Source organism: Scardinius erythrophthalmus, assembly GCF_964197995.2.
Source record: "Scardinius erythrophthalmus genome assembly, chromosome: 18".
NCBI lineage: Eukaryota > Metazoa > Chordata > Actinopteri > Cypriniformes > Leuciscidae > Scardinius > Scardinius erythrophthalmus.
Window position 1 is genome coordinate 10,333,298 of NC_138238.1, and position 24,038 is coordinate 10,357,335.

Genomic DNA, 24,038 nt, shown 5'->3' on the forward strand with positions numbered 1-24,038 from the left:
TCCACCCTTGGCCAAATCATGTGTGAATAACACACCACTCAATGACTTTTTGAAACTTTTAGCTAAGTGTGGGGAAAAGACATCATGTTATACATCAAAACTGCTTCTGAAGTTAATTGTAAGATTGTATAACTCAGGTAATAATATGGTAAATGTAAACATTCACCAATTACGTACAAGTATTCCAGCTAGCAGTAGTGTTAATGACAGTGAGTTTTAATATCATATATATTTCTTTGCTCCCAAACTCAGATCATACCAGATATTTCAAAATTGTACAATTTTTAAAAATGATATATTTATAAAATTATATTAATAATGTAAAATAATGAAATACTTGGATAGATGGATAGATACAGACTGATAGAAAGGTCAAAAGAACAATAGATAGAACAAACAATAGATGGAACAAACGATAAATGGTTTGATGGATAGACTGATAGAAAGATCAAAAGAACAATATATATAGAACGAACAATAAATAGAAAGATCAACCGATAGAACGAATGATAGATAGAAAGAACAATAGATAGAAAGAACAACAGATAGAAAGTTAGAAAGAACAATAGAAAGAACAACAGATAGAAAAAGAAAGAAAGACTGATAGAACGATAGATAGAAATAAAGAGAAAGATGGATGGATGGATGGATGGATGGATGGATGGATGGATGGATGGATGGATGGATGGATGGATGGATGGATGGATGGATGGATGGATGGATGGATGGATGGATGGATGGATGGATGGATGGATGGATGGATGGATGGATGGATAGTTTCATTTCGTCACTTTGATTGTTACATTATTTTGAATCGTTTTTTGAGGAAGCTCAGCCTACTTTTCCTCCTCTGACGGGCAGCCACAGCCATTGAGACTGAACTGGCGAATAGCCAAAGTTTGATCCTTAAGCATAACATTGGGAACTCATGCATTTTTATGAACAGAGCCGTTTCAGAAACCTCAGAGCATGTTTGTTTAACATTTGCATTATGATGCTTGGAAATAGTGCTGATTGAAAGCTAGACGATGCCTTTTGATATTGTCATGTGACACGCAAACTGGATCAAGTCGCCCTCGAGGAAACGGCGCCCACAAACAAGGGCTGAACTCAAAGTTTTTAGTGCAAATGTTACATTTTAGTAGTAAGCTTCTTAGCACTTTGGAATCAATGAGCTGATTTGAACCTATTATGAATGTAAAATCGAGTGAGGAAAACAAACACGATGGAAGATTTACCTTTCGTCTGTCAAGAGACTTCTTAAGCTCACTTGCTCGAGCGTAAGATTTCCCTTCCCCAATCTTAAAGTGCGCTCCAAATCAGCAATAATTCTGTGAACATATTGCTGACATTAGCCTAAAAGAGATTACAGAATGATTAGGGGGATCTGCTCCATTAAGACATGAGGGGGCTTAACAGAGCCAAACCCTTCATCGTGCAAATATTCTCTCGGCAGAGACAGGAGACGAGGGTTTATGAGGAGCACTCCGAGGACGTCTCCCTGTCTCCAATATTAACCCAAGCGTTGCAGTGAATCGTATGAATATTGCCAATTAAGATACATTTTTAATCACTGTATTACTGACACCGCCGAAGCCGAGACATTTTATTAGCATCCACATTGGCATTTAACTTCCAGCGCTGAGGATTTAATTGATTCCAATTTCAGTTCCCCAAATTTCAACAAACTTTCAGGAGAACAACGAGAGAGACGCATTAGTACACGGCGCACACGCGCACACACACACACACACACACACACACACACACACACACACACACACACACAAGAACCAAACTCTAATTAAAATCTTCCAATTCAAGGACTCTTTTGATTGACCGTAATGCTTTAGTAATCTTGTCTCTGGGCCTTGACCTAGTCTGTCGCTGTGCACGATTTATGGCACCCAATTACAATTTGTATTAAGCTTGCCAGGCGACTGGCCCCAAGTGAGTGAAGGAAAGGCCTTCTGAACCTAATAGAATGTGGCTTTACCACCGATTCGACCACCTCTGTGGATCGACAAGGTAACAAACAAATATTTCACTGTGACTTCAGAGCGATAATATATATTGTCCAACCTCTTGATTATTAAAATAACGAGCAGCTGAATTATTTGTGGTGCAAAATGGCAAAGTGCAACCAGATGACTGAGAATCTCATTTAAAAAAGCACATTTTGTCTATTTGCGCTGTGTAGTTGTGTATACTGATCTGGGCCAGAAGGGCTCAAGGCAAAAAGGAAGCTGGGTAGTTTGTGGCAAGCCAGTGTCAATCAGTGTAAGTTCCAGAACGGGGCAGCGAGAGCACAGGGTACACCTTGGACCCATTTCTGACACAGATCGCATTTGTCAGCCAGAGATAAGCACATCCTCACCTTTCTGTATTTGACTTGCAAAACCAGTAACCCCGCTGACCGCCAGAAACAGCAAACTCAATACTCCAAACAGTGACAAGGCAGCGGACTCACAACGGGCCACGAATGGAACACTTTTTGGGTCCTGAGATCTGATTGCAGCATGTTTTGATAGTACACTGAACTATTTTATGGCAAAACATCAAGAGAAAGTTGATCATCATCCTGTGACCCTTTTAAAAAGATTAAATGGTCTTGGTTTTCAAAAATGATAAAACAGCCCCAACCAACAAGACTACAACATTTACAAAAATGCTTTCAGAGACGCATTAAGATGATCAAAATCAAAGCAAATGTATTTTAATTAGGCTAAATGCTGTTCTTTTGAACTTTCTTTTCAAGGAATTTTGAAAAAAAAATCTATCACGGTTTCCACAAAAATATTAAGCAGCATGGCAGTTTTTAACATTGAAAATTATGAGAAATGTTTCTTGAGCACCAAATCAGCATATTAGAATGATTTCTGAAGGACCAAGACTAGGAATGGCTGCTGAAAATTCAGCTTTGACATCATAGGAATAAATTACATTTTTAAATATATTAAAATAGAAAACAGTTATAAGTAATGATGTACATATATAGGAATATAAAAGAATTTAAAACAATGCTAAGAAAAAAATCGAGCAAAACAAAATAAATGCAGATCTGATTGGTTCCTTTTATTTCATTTACACACATGCAATCTGCATATTATTATCAATCTCCAAACGGCACAATTCAGTAACATGACCTCACCACAGCATTCCGAGGTTTTACGATATTGCCGGCTTGCTCCTATGAAGACAAGCGAAGCAGGGTAACGTTTGTGCTTGGAGGGTGAATTTTATTAGTTTGCCTTGTGCTTGATTTCCGTACCATTTCCAAGGTCCCGCTCGAGGTGGACCTATTCACCGATTTTATAGTTTCTCTCTTCCTCTACAATATCGAGCTGTGGCTCCATTACCGCATTGCTGCTCTGTGCCGGTTGGCCTGCATTTGTCTCTTTAACTTTTCTTACTTGTATGCTGAACGTGGTGTTCACTGATATACAGAGCTCCATTTTTCAGAATAATCATTCCATGTCCCTCACTGCACTGTGATTGTAAACCAAGTCATACACACACACACACACCCACGGTAGTCAGACCCTGTGTTGCTGCTGAACATGTGTGTCTCAATCAACACTTGTCATTGAACTGGTTGCGAAAATAGATGAAGTCCTCGGTGGCCTGACCTCTATTACGTCACTTATTCACAGCTGATGAGCTGTGATAACATCTGCTATCGATTAGTAAAAAAAGAGCGAGAGCAAAAGAGAGAGAGACTGTGAGACTCTTTGCACCCTAAGCAGTTCAGATAGATTGATCAAGTTTCTTGCCCTGCCCCTCATCCAGAACTCAAGACCGATTTCAGCGCTACCTGCCACACACACTCTTACACTAATTGTAAAGAGCTGCTCCAAATATAAATGCAAATCAGAGACTAAAAGCCATTAACAAACTGCTTTACATGATCTGAGCACCAAGTAGAAAGGCAGAAATGCAAGTGTGCAGGGTCCTCGTCTAGAATACAGTCATTTTAAAACTTGCATTATCGCTCAGTATAAAGTCATAAAGGCTAAGTGTTAAATATCATTAAAGGAAAGATTAAATACTATAAAGTAAGACAACCTTCTGTTGGGTTTCTCTTCATGAAAGAGTACTTATACATTTTTCATAACGTTTTCCCCTAAGGTCCAGTTATGTTAGTATAACTGTTGGAATTTAGCTATATAGCCGTAAATAACCATTTCCCACCATCTTTCTGAACTTTAAGATAAATTGGATAGTTTGATACCTTTAAGACTCCAATTTAGTTTTTAACTGTCCTACAACAGGCCCTTTGCAAAACCTGCATTACATTCCAACTGGTTTTCAAATCAAACAAGTAATGTTTTCTTGAGCATCAAATCAGCATATTAGAATTATTTTTGAAAGATCATGTGACACTGGAGACTGTGGCTGTAAAGAGTAATGGCTGCTAAAAATTTTGCTTTGCCATCACATTAATAAATTACAAGTAAATTAGAAAGTTCTCGGATTTCATTAAAAATATATTAATTTGTGTTCTGAAGATGAACGAAGGTCTTACGGGTTCGGAACGACATGAATGAGGGTGAGTAATTAATGACAGAATTTTCATTTCTGGGTGAACTAACCCTTTAAAAGAACATCTCAGTCTCGCCATCATATAAACTTCTATTAACTCTGTTCCTACTGAAGAGATGTTGGAAATGTGCATTTCTGTACTAGTATCATTTACCCTCTACCCAATTAAGATAAAGGGGAGAAAAACAAAAGGCAGAAACCAAAGTGAACTAAACAAACAACCTGAGCAAAGACGAACAGACTTGGAAAATGTCGACACCCAAATACAGGTGTGAGAGAATTCTCGGCGCCATGGAATTCTCTCCACCCAGCCTGCAATGGGATTCCAGGAGGGTCCTGGCTCCCATTGATCACATCTTGGGCTCCACTTTGACGTTTTTTTTTTTTTTTTTCAAATCGATGCCTGAGAGGAGAAAAAAAGGGCACTCGTCAATGACTGACATCAATGATGTACAACCACTGCGATCGGCCCCGGCAGCACCTGCACGTCCCGTCCCAACAGTAAGGGACACAGCCACTGTTGGCCAAGGACAAAAGGAGGACTCTGGCTTTGGAGCTTGGCGGGGATTTGCACAATAGCAGGTGCAGAATCTCCTTTCTTCCTGCTGGTACTGAAGCACAGGGCCTGTGGGGTGCTTCCTGCTCCCCACACGACGGGCCTGTCCCATAGCCGGCTACAGGCCAGAGCTGCACAGTGCCAGAGTACATGAAGGTACCAAAAAAACACACACACACCCACCCACACACAGGGAGAAACAAGAGTCACGCGTTCCGCTTGACGACCAAGTACTCCCCTTTCCATGTCAATAAAATACCCGTCTACAACGCCCAACATGACCTGATGTGCACTACAAGTGTCTACATGTGGGTTTATAAGGAAGGTCAGATGGAATCATGTTATTTTCAAAGACAATCTATTCCACGGGTCAGAACAATGAGAGACGAGTTCAGTGATGGGTAAGACAGCTCTATTTGACATTCTGATGACAGCTCGAAGAACAGAGCAAAGAGAAAAAGACAAGGCCCTGTCCTGATGAGGCAGTGGTAAAGCATTTTCACTGTGTAATTTGATTTAAGTCAATTCAGCTCAAACTTTTCAATTCAAATTAGGTTAAAACTGAAGGTTTCGTCCACATAAGTCTTTGTCCTGACCGTTGAAAAAGCAAGAGGGTCATAATCAGAAGACACTAGAAAGTTTTTGACTATATCTAACCGGAATATCAGATATTCCAGAGTCAGAGTGAGATTTTAAAAACACGGCTGTGAAGGATAGACATACAAACGGTTGTAAGTTACATCTAATTTCTACAATAATAATCAAGTTAAATATATAAATAATACAATTTATTTCAATTGAATTTATGTAATGCATTGCCATCACAGGAATACATTACAATTGATTGTTTTTGCTGTATTAGTGTTCAAATAAATGCAGCCCTGGTGAGCATTTGAGACTGTTTACCAACCACTGTATAATAGATTATTTATTTATTAAATGTGTTCAGTTTAATTAAAAACTGTAAATAAATAAATAAATATCACAGCCTACAACTGTGAAGTCACATGCTGAGATTCTACGATATTGCCATCTTTTGTTATTATGAAGACAGGATCATGTAAAATCCAGGGATTTTAAAACCGATATAGAGTATAGTGATGTTGTGACAGCAGTTGTGATTTATGGATTTTCAGCTTGGAGCCGTAGTGAATAAAGGTCTTCTGTTTAGCATTGCGATCAGGGTTGTGCTGTAATTATCTGTCCGTGGATTGTATTATCCTGGTTCTTCAGTCCTGTAAAGGTGGTCAGCAAGTTGCTCTGAAACAAAACAAAGCGTCCTCATTAACTTTACTTCGCATGCAGTGACATTGTTTTAGTTTGAATTTAAACCATGTTGACGCTTGAAAATGTCACACTCAAACAAGCATGGGCGCAGAGCAAAAATTACTTGATAATGTATTGTCACCGGAGTCTGCAAATGCATACTTAAAACTCCTCACTTAAAAGTAAACAGCATGCACACTAAAGCAGCAGAAACTCTCTCTGCATACCCAAGAGCGAGGCAGACTGGTTATCTCAGCACGTAAAAAAAAGAAGTGTTCTGGTTTTCTCCGGACTGGAAGGAACACTTGAAAGGAAAGCCCCTGCGGAGAAGGACTCAACAGAGACCGTACAATGATTTGAATTCAAACCTGCTGTAACTTCATGGAAACACTAAGCCGAATGTGAAGGATGTCCTCGCGTTGTCAGCACGCCTTGCCTCGTGCATTTCATCTTCTGTCCGTTCGAGGGCTTACAGGAGACTGGAACGTGACAAAATGTGAAGAGAAGGTTTTTTTTGTTGCTTTCTGTCTGTGTTTAGTTTGTTTGATGATTAACCAGCAGGCTAACTGACATAGAGGAGGTATCTGGCCCCTGGTGGGAGCCGCTCCAAAGCTTTCCAAAGTCCTGAAAGCTTCACTCCTACACGCTTTCTTTATTTAGCTCCTGCAAACATGGCTGCTAAGGAACCAAAGAAGCCGTTTTAGACACATGAGAAGTTTTCCCTAGCTGTGCTTTTTACACTCAGGCAAAATATACAGTGACCTCTGCATGAATGTGGCCGTGACTACATGTGCACGAAAATGATATTATTTCATGTGGCTGAGATGAGATGCTGATGAATTCAACACTGGCAATCACTGACCACATCTATCAGTAGAGCAATACACGGGTACCATTTGACCATCAAACATTACCCTCGATTGAATAACTCGTTCTCACTCGATCCAACCCTTTTTACCAAAAGACAATTATTGACTGCACAGAGGAACATGGCTTTTACTGAATAAGGCCAGAATCAGTCAGAATGTAATGTAATTAATATAATACTGTATATGAGCTCAAGCATTCCCCCGACCCTGCATAGGACAAGCGATTTGGAGAATAGAATAGAATAGAATAGAATAGAATAGAATAGAATAGAATAGAATAGAATAGAATAGAATAGAATAGAATAGAAAGCAGTTTGGAGAAGAGATGAATAGAATAGAATAGAATAGAATAGAATAGAATAGAATAGAATAGAATAGAATAGAATAGAATAGAAAGCAGTTTGGAGAAGAGATGAATAAAATAAAGAATAGAATAGAATAGAATAGAATAGAATAGAATAGAATAGAATAGAATAGAATAGAATAGAATAGAATAGAATAGAATAGAATAGAATAGAATAGAATCTCCAGCATCCCCCGACCCTACATAGGACAATGAAGCAGTTTGGTGAATAGATGGATGATTAGAATGGAATAGACCAATATAGAATCTCCAGCATCCCCCCGACCCTACATCGGAAATGTAAGCAGTTTCTATAATAGATGGATAATAGGATAGAATAGAATAGAATAGAATAGAATAGAATAGAATAGAATAGAATAGAATAGAATAGAATAGAACCTCCAGCATCCCCCAACCCTACATAGGACAATTAAGCAGTTTGGAGAATAGAATAGAATAGAATAGAATAGAATAGAATAGAATAGAATAGAATAGAATAGAATAGAATAGAATAGAATAGAATAGAATAGAATAGAAAGGAGTTTGGAGAAGAGATGAATAAAATAAAGAATAGAATAGAATAGAATAGAATAGAATAGAATAGAATAGAATAGAATAGAATAGAATAGAATAGAACCTCCAGCATCCCCCGACCCTACATAGGACAATGAAGCAGTTTGGAGAATAGATGGATGATTAGAATGGAATAGAACAGTACAGAATCTCCAGCATCCCCCCGACCCTACATCGGAAATGTAAGCAGTTTCTATAATAGGTGGATAATAGAATAGAATAGAATAGAATAGAATAGAATAGAATAGAATAGAATAGAATAGAATAGAATAGAATAGAATAGAATAGAATAGAATAGAATCTCCAGCATCCCCTGCCCCTTCATAGGACAATTAAGCAGTTTGGAGAATAGATGGATAATACAAATAGAATAGAATAGAATAGAATAGAATAGAATAGAATAGAATAGAATAGAATAGAATAGAATAGAATAGAATAGAAATGTAAGCAGTTTGGAGAAGAGATGAATAAAATAAATAAGAATAGAATAGAATAGAATAGAATAGAATAGAATAGAATAGAATAGAATAGAATAGAATAGAATAGAATAGAATAGAATAGAATCCCAGTTAAATACGAATAAATCAATGACAAGGGTTAACAGACAATCATTATATTGTCAGCCAAAATTAATTATTGGGTTAGTACTAACATGCTATGTTAAACATTTTCACTATGGGTGGTATAGCATACGTTAACAAAACCAAATCTTCTATGATAACTTTCTCTTTAAGGTCAACTACTGACATGGTACAGCAGTATATTTGGAAAATAATCTTGCTGAGCAAATAAGCTAAAGTCAACATGTTTATAGAAAGCTACCTGAACATCACATTACCATAACTCTATCTTTCCTTGAGTAACGAGGTTTGTTACCGCAAGAGAAACGCAAAAACGCACGTACATTTACAACGTGCATATGTACAACAGGCCACCGTTTACATTTGCGTACTTACATAAGGTATATTTCTGGCCTAGGGGTTAATACATGCTACCAAATTTCTCTCTTTCTCTCCCTGTCTCTCTCTCTCCAGGGATAGTGAGCGGCCAGTTGGACCGGAGCTGTCAGCTCTCTCTCCTGTAACAAGTGTGCCTGACGCAGAGAAGTTGGCAGAGGCAATGGATGTAAGCGCACTGAGGGTTTATGGGAGATGACAGCTCCTGCTAAATAAAAGCACACGTGCAGAGACAGTGTACGGGGAGAGCAGGCACAAGGGCCTTGCTGCTCGACACAGCCTCTAGCCAGCCAGGGCAGAACCTCGGCTAACTATCACCATCCCTATTGTGACTAGGGCTATCACTATATCAACAATACTGTTTAAGACTGGTAGTGAACTCTGAGCTCTCGCCAGTGATGCAACCACTGCTAATAATGCTGCAGTTGCTACCTGCCACAGCTATAGGAAGAGCTACGGCTAAAAATATCCTGAAGAAAAAACCATGAGGTCTATGGAGAGACTATGACCTGCTTGTAATTGATTTACCAGATTTATTGAGGCTTTTGTTCACGGATGTTGGTTTAAAAAATAAATAAGTTAGTATCAGTTATAGTTATAACTCTGATACAAATAAACTGATAAACATTATTTACAAAATAGATGATATTAAAATTGTATCCAACTGCATTTTGTCTACATAAATCATTTTAGTTTTTAGTGTTTAAGTGTATAGTGCCAAAATACTTTGTCAAAAGCTATACAAAAAAAAGGAATGTTAGACGACAGCACAGGTAATTTACACCTACAAATTGGGGAGATTAGCATGTACAGTACATTAAATATCATTCATATCAATATTGATTGATACAGATACATAATTTTTTTTTTTTAAATGCTAATTTTAGCCAATAGCAGATATGGTACCGATATATTGTGCATCTCTAGAGAGCCCTGCACTAGGTTCCATTTAGTTGTGCTCTGCAGATAGTATATTTAATTAACATGATTAATGACTGCATATGAATTGGTTAAACTTTACTTGGTAACCTTCCAAAAGTGTCTAGTCAAGTAATTATCTAGCCCGTTTTATCTTCTAGACTCCAGAACAGAAATGCAAAAAGCTGTGCTAAAATGAATAGTGTATGGTTTAAATGTGTGAATAACGCTTCTTGCCTCATATAATGTGTTTTAAAGATGTCTGTCTGCTGAAAACTCAAATGATTTTTCTTGTTCCTGATTCAAATGCAAACAAAAGCATGTCCGTTATGATTGGCTTATGTTGCCATGCTTTTACACAATAAATCGATATCAACACACACACACACACACACACGCATGCATGCACGCACACACCCATCTTGCGCATATACAAAGTGTACATTTGGTCAGTGTTTGTTTCTCTGTTGTGTTTAGTCAGCATGTCTGGATGTGTTAAGTCAATGTGGCTGTTTTTTTGTTCTGGACACCTTTCTCTGTCTCTGTCTCAGTGAACACACACACACTGTCCATTTTTCACCTCTCATCGATGTGTAATGTTCGGAACAGTAAGTGCGGGTCTCGGGAGTGTTTAAGGCCAGACCTGGCTGCCATGCGGGAAAGGGGTGGTCCAGTGGAGTATGGGATCTGCACTGGCCGCTGTCAGTCGACTGCTCCTCATGCTGGGCCGGGTCAAACCGTGCACTCACTAACAACCTGGCCATCTGTCATCCCTTGCGCTAAGCTACACTTACAGCTCACAGGTGTGACTCGATAAATTCAACACACCTTTATATCTCCATTGATAAAAAGGACGTGGCCGATTATGTCCAACGAACCTCTAAAAGCGATGAAACTGAAAATTGTCAATTTACTCCCCCTGATGTCTTCCCAAATATGTATGACTTTTTTTTCTGTGTAGCATAAAAGTAGATGTTTTGATAAATGTCTCAAAATAGTGTTTTTGTTTTTGTTTTTTTTCCTACCATGGAATGTGTCAGTGGTCAACAAAATGCGTCAGTTACCAATATTTTACAAAATACAGGTTTGGAATGACAGGAGGGAGAGTAAATGATGATTAAAAAAATATTTTTGGGTGAACTATCCCTTTAAGGGAAACCTGATTACCTGGCTGCAACCTTAGTAATGCAACTAGGCAGCTATTTTCTATGTTGGCAACTGGCATTTATGTACAGCTATCCACTTGAATGGGGAAAAACAAAAATCTTCAATTCTGAAGACTGGACTTCAATAGCATACATTTCAAATAACTGATACATTCAGACACCAACGATAACACATGTTTTTGCTGTTTTAGCTCAAATCACACTAGAAAATTGCATTACAATTGCATGACTGAATTTACAATTTTCTACAGCTGCCATATTAAGTGTTACAATCTTCCTTATTCATTTTTCTGAGTTGTGTCTGCAGTCAACCACAGATACTCTAATGGTGTGTGCACACCAAAAGCGAATTCAATTATTTACACAAGATTACATATAAAGTCAATCCAAAGACGCCAAGAGAGTCTTTGTATGACTCATGAAATTCGCATGGCGCGTTGTCGTGCAAGCTAATCAGCGAAGAGCTTACCAACACGTCCAGTTTGACACCTTTGGAAGCGGTTGTAAAATTGACTGAGTGATAAACTGAGTTGTGTGTGCCTCTGGATGGTTCTGTGAACCCAGACATGTCGGCGTTTGGCTTTCCGCCGTATTTGGGACTTCAACAACAGGTACAGAGCAGCAATAGGGTAGTTATCTTCAACATGGTTGATGATGGAAAAAAATGGCAAAAAGAAATGTTATTGTTGTTGATGTGCGTGAAGATTGGTGTACTAAAAGAATCGTTAACCATGTCATTGAAATACCAGAATCATTGGAGTGAATGTTTGCAACTTCCGATTCATTAGCCGCTAATAGGTAAATAATTAAAGGTCCCATGACATGAAATTTTCACTTTCTGAGGTTTTTTAACATTAATATGAGTTCCCCTAGCCTGTATATGGTCCCCAAGTGTCTAGAAATTTCAATCGGTGTAAATCGAGCTTTTGCTATCTTTCTCTGCCTTTGAGAAAATGGAAGCTCAATCGCGCTGATCTTGAATCTCCTCCTTGTGACGTCATAAGGAGGAATGTTACCTCCCCTGTCTCTGCTTTGCCCGCCCAGAGAATATTTTCCGCCCATGAGAAAATGAGCTAGGAAGTAGGAACGCGCGCGATTTTAGTTTGTCCACGAGAGATATCATGGCTTTTGAGCGAGCGAAGCATAACAATTGCTCAATAATTGGATGTAACGTTACAAATGAACACCGAAGGGTTAATACAGAGCTGGGCTTGCTGAACGTCTGAAACTAAAGTCTGGATCACTCTCTTTGGCTCAGCTACACACCTCGGACAAGTAAGTCAACTAATGATATATAAGTGTGTTGCTTTACTGTTTATGGTTGCCTAGACTGTTACACGTAGAATGTGGCTGTCACATTAGCTATGCAGTTTATGCGTGTGAATACACACACTGTAACGTGAGTGTTGTACACTACTATGTTATTTGGATAACCGTTTTCCTGTTGGTTATACGGCGCGCGCGATATCCACATTTCAAGATCGCAGAGCTTGATGATGTAATTGTAATAAGATAAATTACAGATGTTACAGATCTCTCATGAAAAGGCAACAGTAGGTTAGCGTTAGCTACATGATAATAACTGTAAACCATCCGAATAAAGTACCGTATCCAGACATAATATTTTAAACTAACCATTCGGAAACGTCCTGCTGGAACCGCTGAGTTGTTGCTTTTCCATCCGGATCAGATTCTGGGTCAAACTGAAATGCTTGAATGACTGCGTGTCCTCGTGCCATTGCTATATCCAACGTAAACATGCACGGACCGGTACCGTTGCGCAAGATGGTCAAGGCCACACCCACCCTCCACCTTGCGCCGCCTTTCTCCTCCTCATTAGTATTTAAAGCTACAGACACCGAAACGGCCTGTTGGAAGGAAGCTCATTCTGGGACTGGCTTGTAGTGGCTATAATTCTGCACCGAGGCTGAATTTTTGAAAATTGATTTCAGATACAGTACTAGGGACCACTAAGGCCTATATTAAAGCCTACAAAAAGTAGCATGTCATGGGACCTTTAACAAAATGCAGTTAACGTTAAGACTCTTTGTGCTACAAACCAGCATGTTAATGATTATGATAATAAATTAAAATAATCTAAAAGCAAATACCAGTTTGCGATTTCAAGCAGCATAACGCACTGTTAACAGCTAAAATTACTGAAAGTAAATGAAACGGGAAGATTTGCACATTGAAGTTACAAATGGCTGCATCCACGCTCATGTTAAAAATAAGGTGGATACACCCATCTTACCAACAAACAAAGTTTATATCCCATTCAAACAGCTTCTGATGTCACCTTTGCATGTCTGATGTGTAAATGCCATCTGAAGTGTAAATGCCAATGATTTTTCCACAGATAACAACAAACAGGACACTGCAGAATAGAGATGGGTTGTGTAGAGGTCTAGAAGATAATTGTGCCATTAGGCCCGTTGATCTGGTGCATTTCCCTTCCGAGTCGCGCGTGCCAGCTCTTTTACCAACTAATACCAGTTCAACCATTCCATTTTCTTCTCTCTTACCTCAGGACAGTTCCCCCCGCCCCCCCATTCAATCTCCCTATCTTCCCGCTGCAGCCCTCTAAAATACCCGCCACGGCCGCACAGCAGATCATGCCAGCGCAAAAGCCGTAGCCCGTCCTTATTACAGAGGCTTCCACAGCGCTCTAATCACTGCCACCAGACCCGGCACACAGAGAGAGAGAGAGCATGCGCTAATGCCCATGGTCTGTGTGTCCGCGACGGCTGCCGTGTTAACTAGCTTTTCTGCCTGTTTTGGTGGATTCGGGTGACGCAGGAGTGTCTCTTCAGGGGCCAGAGGCGACCGTATTCCTCCCTTGACACACAATGATAACCAATGCTCTCGCAGGACCAGCGGTGCTCTGAACACACACACACACCCACACACACAAAATCCAACATCAAAAGGACTGTGGATAAAGCTAGCCTTTCCCCCAGCCAGTTTGCTTTTTTATTTCCCCACTCTGTGAAGGAGAGGAAATTGTTGGCTAAGCTGTCTTTTGTCAGGGCGTTTCAGAGGCACAGTCCGAACACTGGTCCCTCTTTTCTCAGCTCCTATTTACCGTTAAGGACGCAGTTTGTACATTTACTGGAAAAGTTATGACCCCTAACCAGGTGTTGCTGTGATGTTTTCCCTCTCTATGATACTGTGCACAGTATTTACCCTTCTTCCTCACCTCATAACCGGTATTGTGAGGGTTTTTTTTTTTTTTTTTTTTCACTCGGGAGTCTCACCGATAGCACCAGCATTATCCAGTCTAGGACCACACAATCTCTGTGAGTCTGACTATCAAAGCCGTTCCTTGGAGGGCATAGATTCGACTGCTACGGTCTTGGCAGTCGCATATGGAAATGTTGCCTAGCTGAAAACTGTGGGATTACACTAGAGCTGTCATCAACACATGTCGCCAAAGGTTGTTGCTGCTGTTAGATGCATTTTTAAAGCTTTCCTTTGAGCCTGCCTCACTTTAAACTTTCACAATTTGATGGGAAAACAATGACTGATAATGATAAAAGAATCTCAGAGACAACATCATCTGCCAGCTAAAATTTTTAAACAAATGTGGGAGGCACAGTTTGGTCTGTTAAAGTTAGCATTAGCCTAGTTCTTTGAGTAAAGTTTTTAGTGTTCTTAAAGGAACTCTTGTGCTCACCAAAGTGGCTTTTTTATTTTTTTTTTATAACAGTAATATTGTGAATTATGTGTATTTTAAATGTAATTTATTCTTGTGATCAATGGTGAAAACAGTTAGCCTGGCAAGCAAGACCCACATCAAGATGTTGGTTCTGGGAACTTACCATTGGCAGGGCTCAATCCGAGGGGCGGGATAAACGGTTGTCTTTCAAATTCCCTCTGCACGCAATAGGATAAAGCTACAACCAACCAGAGCGTTTTCCAATCAGCAGAGCTAGTTGATGGATTAAACTTTTGCCTTATCTGGTCGGCAAAACTATGGACACATCTTCCTTTTTTAAGAATGACTTAAGTGCCGTTCTTTGTTCTTTTCTCAAAGAAAAGCTTAACTCCAGGTCCTCCAGAGACGCAGCCAAAGCCAATTCGAAAGACCGCTGTTCGCCAGCAGCAGCAGCCATTCTTTGTTTTCAAGTAGCAGGGAACCGTCGCAACTGTCGTCATTATGTTAAGCCCGTCCGCCGACTCTATACACGATGTGATTGGCCTGACTAGAGTTTGTTTTTTCCAGCTCGGAAGCCAACGGAGAGTTGCTAGACGACACTGGCTGCAAAATAAAATTTGCTGCCGCTAGGGTGCGTCTAGATTTCTAGGCTAGAAAACAGTGGTGCTGCTTAATATTTTTGTGGGATCCATGATATTTTTTCAGGATTCTTTGATTAACATTTATTTAAAATTGTTTGTTTTTTATTATAACAATGTAAATGTCTTTACTATAACATTTGATCAATGCACCCGCAATAAAAGGTATTAATTTCTCAAAAACATTTTCAAAATCTTACTGACCCCAAACATTTGAATGGAAGTATATATATATATATATATAAATAATTTTAGTGGCACAAACATCTCCAATTCTAGCTAAATTGCACAATCATTGCAACAAAAAAATAAAATAAATAAACATGCACCTTCCATTAAAATATGTTTGCAAATATTTGTAACAGGTGCTCAATGCTGTGAGTGACAGCACTTCCGGTGCCTTTCTAAATAGACAGATGATCAAACAGAAGGCCTTTAATGCAGCTCCATCCAAAAATATGAGCAGCATGACAAGTTATGACAAGAAGATGAGTCACTGTTTCCGGACCCACCGATCACTCTGAACTTCAAACACATAAATCATGTGTCCTCTCTAAACTATATTTAAGGAGAAATAAAAACAAAGCAATGCTCAGCTGACTGTAAGCATTAGCGTCTGTCGTACACAAATAGCCAATGGAGGTCTGTCGTGGAGCCTTCGGTGAGATGGCAAATCAATATTTAGAGTATATATTCTGTTATTACGAATAACGATCAATTAGCTTCCAAAAAACTAAAGCAAATGTTGTCCTCATGTACTCCAACCTAACTAAAGAGAGAGTGTGAGTTAGCTGGTGTGCACGGGTGGGTTGTAGCGGTAGTAGATCTGAGTGTGACAGATTTATCTCCCCTCGCTCAGGCTGGATGAGAGGGGCTCATAAATAAACAGGGAGACGGGAGAGAAAGCTCTCCATTGAACATAAACAAGTAGGTCCTTTAGTCCTGCATCAGTCACTCGCCAGGGGACTGTGACAGCGAAGGGTCCAAGGTGAGGTCAGGGTGGTTCCCTTTAACCCTGGACTAACGCAGCCCGACCGCATTCAGCCAACACATCATTAGGTTCAGATTACAAACAAATATTGCTACGGCTCCAATTTGTCAATACGTGAATTCAATGATGACAGATAATCCGCATGTGCATTTTCACACTACATGGGTGATTTATGTACTGCGCAGAAGGAAGGGCTATGTTTGTCCTTCAGCATTCTCATTTATATAAGGCTGATATTATATACCATAATACATATAAGCATGAATGTACATGTATGTATTTTGTGCCTTTTATAGTGAATGGATAAAGATGGCATATAGCAAAATTAGGGGGAAAACAGAGCGTGTGGAATCGAGACATGACAGACTAGACTTGAACCTCCGTTCCCACGGGAACATTGTACCACCTTACCACCCTATTATCACCATGAAGCAGAAGACAGACCACAGAAAAGGCTGAGTAAATTGGATATGACAGATTAAATCCTGGTCATATGTACACACAAAAATGTGTAAACAAAAAGCACACAGAAAATGCCCACGCACAAATGAAAAAAGGCTGCTTTATGGTACCATACTGAGGGTGTTTGTTCAACAGGGTGAAGAAATCCCATTCATTTTCTTCACAGAGAAATAGATTTTTAGGAATAATGCGCAAATATTTCAAGACAGACCAACCATTAGCTCTGAGGCTATTAAGCAATGATAAAGAGTTCATGAGAAGTATCAATATTTTTAACAATTTCTAATATATTGTACTTGTGCGCTTATAGTCTTTGTCTAAGTCAATAGTCTTATATTGTACATTGCATATTGTATATTGCAGTTTTGGACTTTTCAAAAAGTTTATCTTAGAACCAAATTTTGTAATGTAGAGCTGGTTGTTTTGGTTTCAAGGTTTACTACTTCCTGAATTATCTATACTGAAGAATTGCTTAAATCCCTGTGGAGAAAATAAATAAATATATAGCTCTGGAATCCAGGTAGCTGTAAAAATAGCCAGTCGCTGTACCCTCATATTGCTTGCCATTATTTTTCAATGAGCATTCTGTCCAATTCTAGATTTTTTCCCACTGAGACACCGGCTATTTTTTGGACCCCAGATAGACAAACACTGTTCTATATACTGTATATGCTGTTCACAAAACAAATAGTTACAGATAAGAGGTTTTAAAATCACTTTGTATAAATAATTTAGCTTAATAAATGAGTCACTCACAACTTAACTGGTTTACTGCCAAAATAAAACACTATTTGTAAGAACTGCCAGTCCAAGTCCCCAAAGTGATATAATTACTCTATTTGGCACCAATTCTGACATTCTTTGTTAGTATAAACTTCATCATGTATTTTAATGGTCCTACACAACAGCAATCAATTCTTTATACCACTACTATAATACTGTACCTGTAAATGCATGTAAATGATTCACCTGTCAAACCGCTAACATGCGCTTCACTGCAGGGCTGTAAGAGCGATTTGAAAAGCGAAGAGCACACATTAAATGATAGGTCTTTGAAAAGCAATATAGAGTTTTACCTTATGTCTTTAGTAAATTCAAAAGCCAATAAAGTGATATGTATAGAGCCTCAAACCTGCAATATATACTCTGACATTGATGATTATTTTTCTGACTGGTTACACTACTTTTTAAAGAACTTATGCAGGTCACCTAAAAGCCATCACTAGCATTTATTACACAGATGCTTACTTCCATGTAGCTCATTCTGACAGGAACATTTAACACAAAATCCTTCAACAAAAAAGCCAGAGTCTCACGCTGGGATGGAGTTAAGTAACATGCCAATTTTACGTTGAAATCAAGAAGCTTGCTAAAAAGCTCATTTCATGTTGGTGCTACGCTCTTTGGTAACACATGGATGAATGAAATCTGCATTCACAAGCTGTGAACCTTTCTGACCATGTGGTTCACACATCTCACACCATTTTTCAATTGACATGCACCTCAGCAGGAAATTGTCATCATATCGAGAAACGGCACAGTAGTCGAGCCTAATGGTGAAATCACACAAGCGCAAACACACCGGAAAGTGAGAACAGGAGAGAGAAAAGGTGGAGAGCTCGATTAACTGCCAGAAGATGTTGGTTTCTATTAAATTGTCATAGTGGTTGTTGTTGTTGTTGTTGTTGTAAAGTACTTTATTGCAATATCAGGGCTCAACAATATGGATGAGCCGCTGGCAAAAGAGTTTCGGGACGGTTAAGCGAACTCCTGATCTTATTGTGCCAGTATTTACACTCTTATGTTCCAATAATTTCTAAGCATGTACTAGAAGGTAACATTGTCGATTACTAGAATTATGACTTCGGTTACAAAATTATAAACAAATCAGCAATGCTTTGCACATTATTCCACACTTTTCCAGCAAAACCATTTATGAAGTATTAGAGCTGTACTTTTCTAGCTATTATTGCACACAAGCATTTTCTTTAAAAAGTGTTTAATTAAAAATCTGTGTATTTATTCCTGATATGTTGCTAAAAATGGTGCAAATGTAAATGTTGACAGGGCAAGTAAAAATCTATTGTCAAACAAAGAATATATAGGCCTATTGTTTCTCAACCCTTTATGTACATGTAAAATGGATTCAGTGCAAAAACAACATGAGACAGAAGTGTGAATAATAAATACACTACAGACAGACAAATAGTCAGTAATAAAGATTAGAATGTTAGACTATAAGATGTATATTGAAGTACAACTCTGTGTACTATGTATGAAATTATCTGCAGTATTATAAATATGCCTATAGAACTGACTATGAATATACATTATAACTATTAAGGTGCAAAGTTAGGCAAAGAAAGGCAAAGCAACTAGCTATTACCAATGTAATTACATATGTGAACAGCTAAGAGGAAGAAACTATTCTTCAGTCTATCCTTTGATGGCGCATATGTAGAGCAATAATTATACATTTACACATTAAGTTTCAGGAAATCTACAAAAAAGAGATTTTTTTGGTATAATGTTATTACTTAAAGACTATATTAGCTTATTCCTACTACTCACCTTTTTTTTATTAAATAAAAATAAAACATAAATCATGCTCATATGTACTCCTTTTTGAATAGAAGATTGCTCTTCCTAAAAAAACTCCTGAAATCCATTTTAAAGACTTCACTTTGTTACCTAACTGTTTACAGGCTAAGGGTAACATTGTGTTCCCGCTTCAGTTGACAGCTATGCTACACTGCTTGAGCAAACCGTCACAAGCAAGCCGAATGTGACGCGCTGTTCTCTGTCTCACTGTCTGCATCTCTTTCTCTCTCACTCTCCGTCCGGTCAACCGAAGAGGAGGCAAACCTCTCACTTTCTTCTCATCCAGCACTCAAACACACACACACAAACATTCTACAGCGTAACACACAGTTAAGGCGTATGCACTACATTGCCAAATGATAAAACAAAGAAGAATACAGTTATACAAAAGGAATCTCACTCAAAATTGAGTTACGCAATAAAACTGCAGAATATTTGATATATTTCTTTCTATATTTAGCTGTGAAATCCACACCAAGATGTGACAAAAAAAATCCTTAAAACAACAAAAGATACAAAATATACTCAAAGGTTAAAAAAATAATTAAAAAAAAGTCTGGTATTCAAAGTAAACAGCACCACTTCACACACTGACCATTTGAATTCAAATGAAGAAAGAAAGGGATATGGATGACACTCTTTGAGATGATGTCTTTTCATTTTTGACTCTCTGCCTTCTCATAAAAATGCAAGGATCTGAGGTACATCATAACAGATAAGTGTCCCGATTCTGGGATAAATGAAGAGCGAGGTGTACTTTTGAATAACGCATGTGAGAAAACGCGACTACGAATCTCCACACGCAGTTCTGGATGCCTTAAGTGCCACTTAAATTCACGAAGAGCCGCGAATGCCGGAGGATATTTGTTTCATCAAAATGAAACCAATCATTCAGCGCAAATCTAAACGACCAAGCGCAGAGTTTTATCAAAGGTTAAAAAGCAGTCGTTGACAACACACCTGTCTTTAAAGATTCAAATATCATCGACTTAAAACAATTAAAAAGAGTTTGTATGGATAGGCTGGAGTGGTGTGCCGGTGTAGAAGTGAAAGTATGAGACTCGTGTACTCACAGTTTGAGCTGTCAGGTCACTCAGGTCTGGTGCTGTATCACAGGCTCATCTTTTCACTGTTTATCCCACCATAGGACAGAGAGAAAGAGAGAGAGAGAGAGAAAGAGAGAGAGAGAGAGAGATGGGGGGAGGTATTTCCTTTTCTCCAGCTCTGTTCACACAAGTACAACTGAAAAGAGAGGGAGGAAAGAGAGAGAGAGAGAGAGAGAGAAAGTAGGAGGATGGTTTTTCGATGCGATCTGGTTGGCGGTCCTGCTACAAAGCAAGCGTCAGATTCAGTAGTGCTGCTTCTTTGGCGTGCCGCGCGTCTTCACACATAGCCGAGAGCCCGGTGCGGTCAACCACACGCGTCTGTGGTGTGTGTGTGTGTGTTTATGTTCAAACAAGCTGGGTGTATGTGTGTAAGCGGTGGGTTTGTGTGTGTTGGGGAGGGTGCTTGGGCTTTCACTCACTGGCTGCGCCTTACACTGTAAGAACACATCAGAGAGAGCGAGAGAAAGAGAGAGAGAGAGATGAGGGTGGGAGGGACGGACAGGGAGGAAGGAGGAGGAGGAGGAGAGACAGAACGCGGAGGTGGAGAGGATGCACTGACAGTTTCACGCGAGCCCTTCTCGGAAGGCTCCGACCGCTAACACAGGCTGACAGGTACTGAACGATAGAGACGAGAGGCAGCTATAGCCCTCTATTCTTTTTCCGCCATCGTTCTCTCACTCTCTAATCCGCACTAAAATTATACCATTTCTCCAACACAATACATACTGGCACATGCAGCAATCATATTTTCCCTTTGTCATGTAATGCAATAAATGCATGCTTGCAGTTAAACTTGATCGGCATATGCAAATACACTTGATCTTTGATTCATACCATGCAATTTCCACGCATTCATGCTTATCATTGGGAAGTTCGCCCAGAAATCTACGCTTAAAGACAATATAAGAACCAAACATGGTCTATAAAAGAGTTTCATCATGAGATGCTGGGAGACATCTTTAACTGATGGTGTAAATTGAGGATATAAAGTGTGGAAAGTCTATGGCAGCCCCATGGGCCCCTGAGCGCTTAATGCTGTCAGGGTAGACTACACTCCACTGATTTCAATTAAAAGCTAAATTAGCCGTTTGAACTCTGATCTTAGCACTGTGATGTAATTCATGCCTTGCTATCAGAGAATGCGTCTCATAAATTACACCTGGTACTACTTCACCTCATCAATAATGTTTTAGCACTTATCGGCATTATCAAAATCAATGCACCTGTTGTTGCTGTGGTGATTATTGCTGGTCATCATCACATTATCAGATTATGTTGCATGCCGATATGCATAATTACAGTTATGAATCTGTGACAGTTTGAAAAGTGACAGACCAATGTATATAGGCTAATATATAATTTATCATAATATAATATACACTACTATTCAAAACTTTGGGGTTTACAAGTTTTTTCATGTGTTTGAAAAAAGTCTCTTATGCCCACCTAGGCTGTGTTTATTATACAGTAAAAACAGTAATATAACTAGAGAACAATGAAATATAACTATAATATATATATGATATAATATATATATAATATATATATGATACTATGATATATATATATCCTAAAATTGTATTTATTCCTGTGATGGCAAAACTGATTATTCAGCATCATTCAGTCTTCGGTTTATTTCTACAACATTGTTACTAGTATCAATGTTGAAAACAGTTGTGCTGCTTCATTTTTGTCCTTTTTTGGTGGAAACCATAATAGCCTATATTTTTTTATTATTATTTGATTACTAAAAAGTTCAAAAGAACGGTTTTTATTTGAAATAGAAACATTTTGTATCATTATAAAATGTCTTTACTGTCACTTTTGAACAATTTAATGATTCCTTGATGAATACAAATATGTTTCCTTCCTAAATAACAAAAACCTTACTGATCCTAAATGTGTAATATAGAATAATATATCTCACACATCAAAATATTAAAAAAATATATTTTATAATATAATATTTTTAGCCAATCCATGACATGGTCATACTTTTGTGTCATTAATTATCAATTTAAATAAACTTCAATTGTATATTAATTTGAACTAATTCATTTCTATAGGGAAGCTAACACAAAATTACTACCTGTACCTATATGCAACAGAACGGGACAAAATGCAGATGCCTGGAGACGTCAAGCGTTTTTAATAGTAAAACAACAGGTTGCAAGAATGCATCTAAATGGACCCACGTTCAACAACAAAAAGAGTCAACTTTCTATAATAAAAAAACAAGAAAAGAAAAAAAACAGGCCCAGTCAGACATGCACATACACAACAAAGCCCTAGTGTTTTCACTCATCCACAGTGTGGATTCCCAGCAGTCAATAATCATATCCGGTTAACGCTGTGGGCCTGAAATGGATCTCAAAGCAGCAGCCTGTTCACAACGCCACTAAACTGGGATATCCCCACTCACACCTGCCCTTCTCTCAGCCCCATCACCGGCACTCAGCACCTCCATTAACAGGTTCACACAGGTGCCCTCAGCTTCTACCACACGGCTACACAAAGAATAACAATAGCCGGCATTATAGAGAGAATAATGGCATTAATAGCAGACTGCAGCCTCTCTCTTTGCTAATTGGCTTGTCTGCTAGCAGCCTCCACTCCAAGGGTCATGGGATTTTGTGGGTGGCATCTGTAAATACCTAATCAGCTCCCCAGGCGCTCGCTACACTTCAGAAAGTATTTCTTTTGAATTCGTAATAATAACGGGAGGAGGACTGTCGGGGTGGGGATTGGGTGGGGGGGTTGTTGGATAACGACGTATGGCTAAGATAACTGCCAGAGACAACAGAGGCGAAAAATAAATAATGAAGCGCTGATTGTTATTCCTGCGCAGCCAACAGAAGCCGTTTGAAGTGCAGACTCGCCTTTATCTTGTCACACTGGAAGAAGAAGAAAAAAAAAAAACATTGCCAGCCCAGACGCAATAAAGATGTCTTTGACGCTTTTGGAGAATGACTAACAAGATTTGAGGTGTGAGAGGGGTGAAGTGGGGTAAAGCTAACATGGCTGTCGAGAACGTAAGGCTGATTTAGGAACGTGGCGATGCAGAAGTTGAGCGACGCAGAGATGGAATCGTGATTCCTGAGACACTTACGTTTCCTGATAATGTCAAGCTGCCAATAACAAGGGGAAGGGACAGGCCGCTCTCACCTGGTCTGATGTTCTGAGAGAAATCTGCAAGAGAACGACTGAGATGTTATGACCGGCTGTTAGGATGGGATTCGTAAGGATTCAAAATCAACAGCATTTGACAGATGCTGTCAGACAATGTTGGATTGCCCCCAGATTTACTATAGTCGACTAAAAACAAAACTATAAAAACATTTTTGTTACTTGGAATAAAATAAACGTTGACTAAAATCAAATATATATATATAT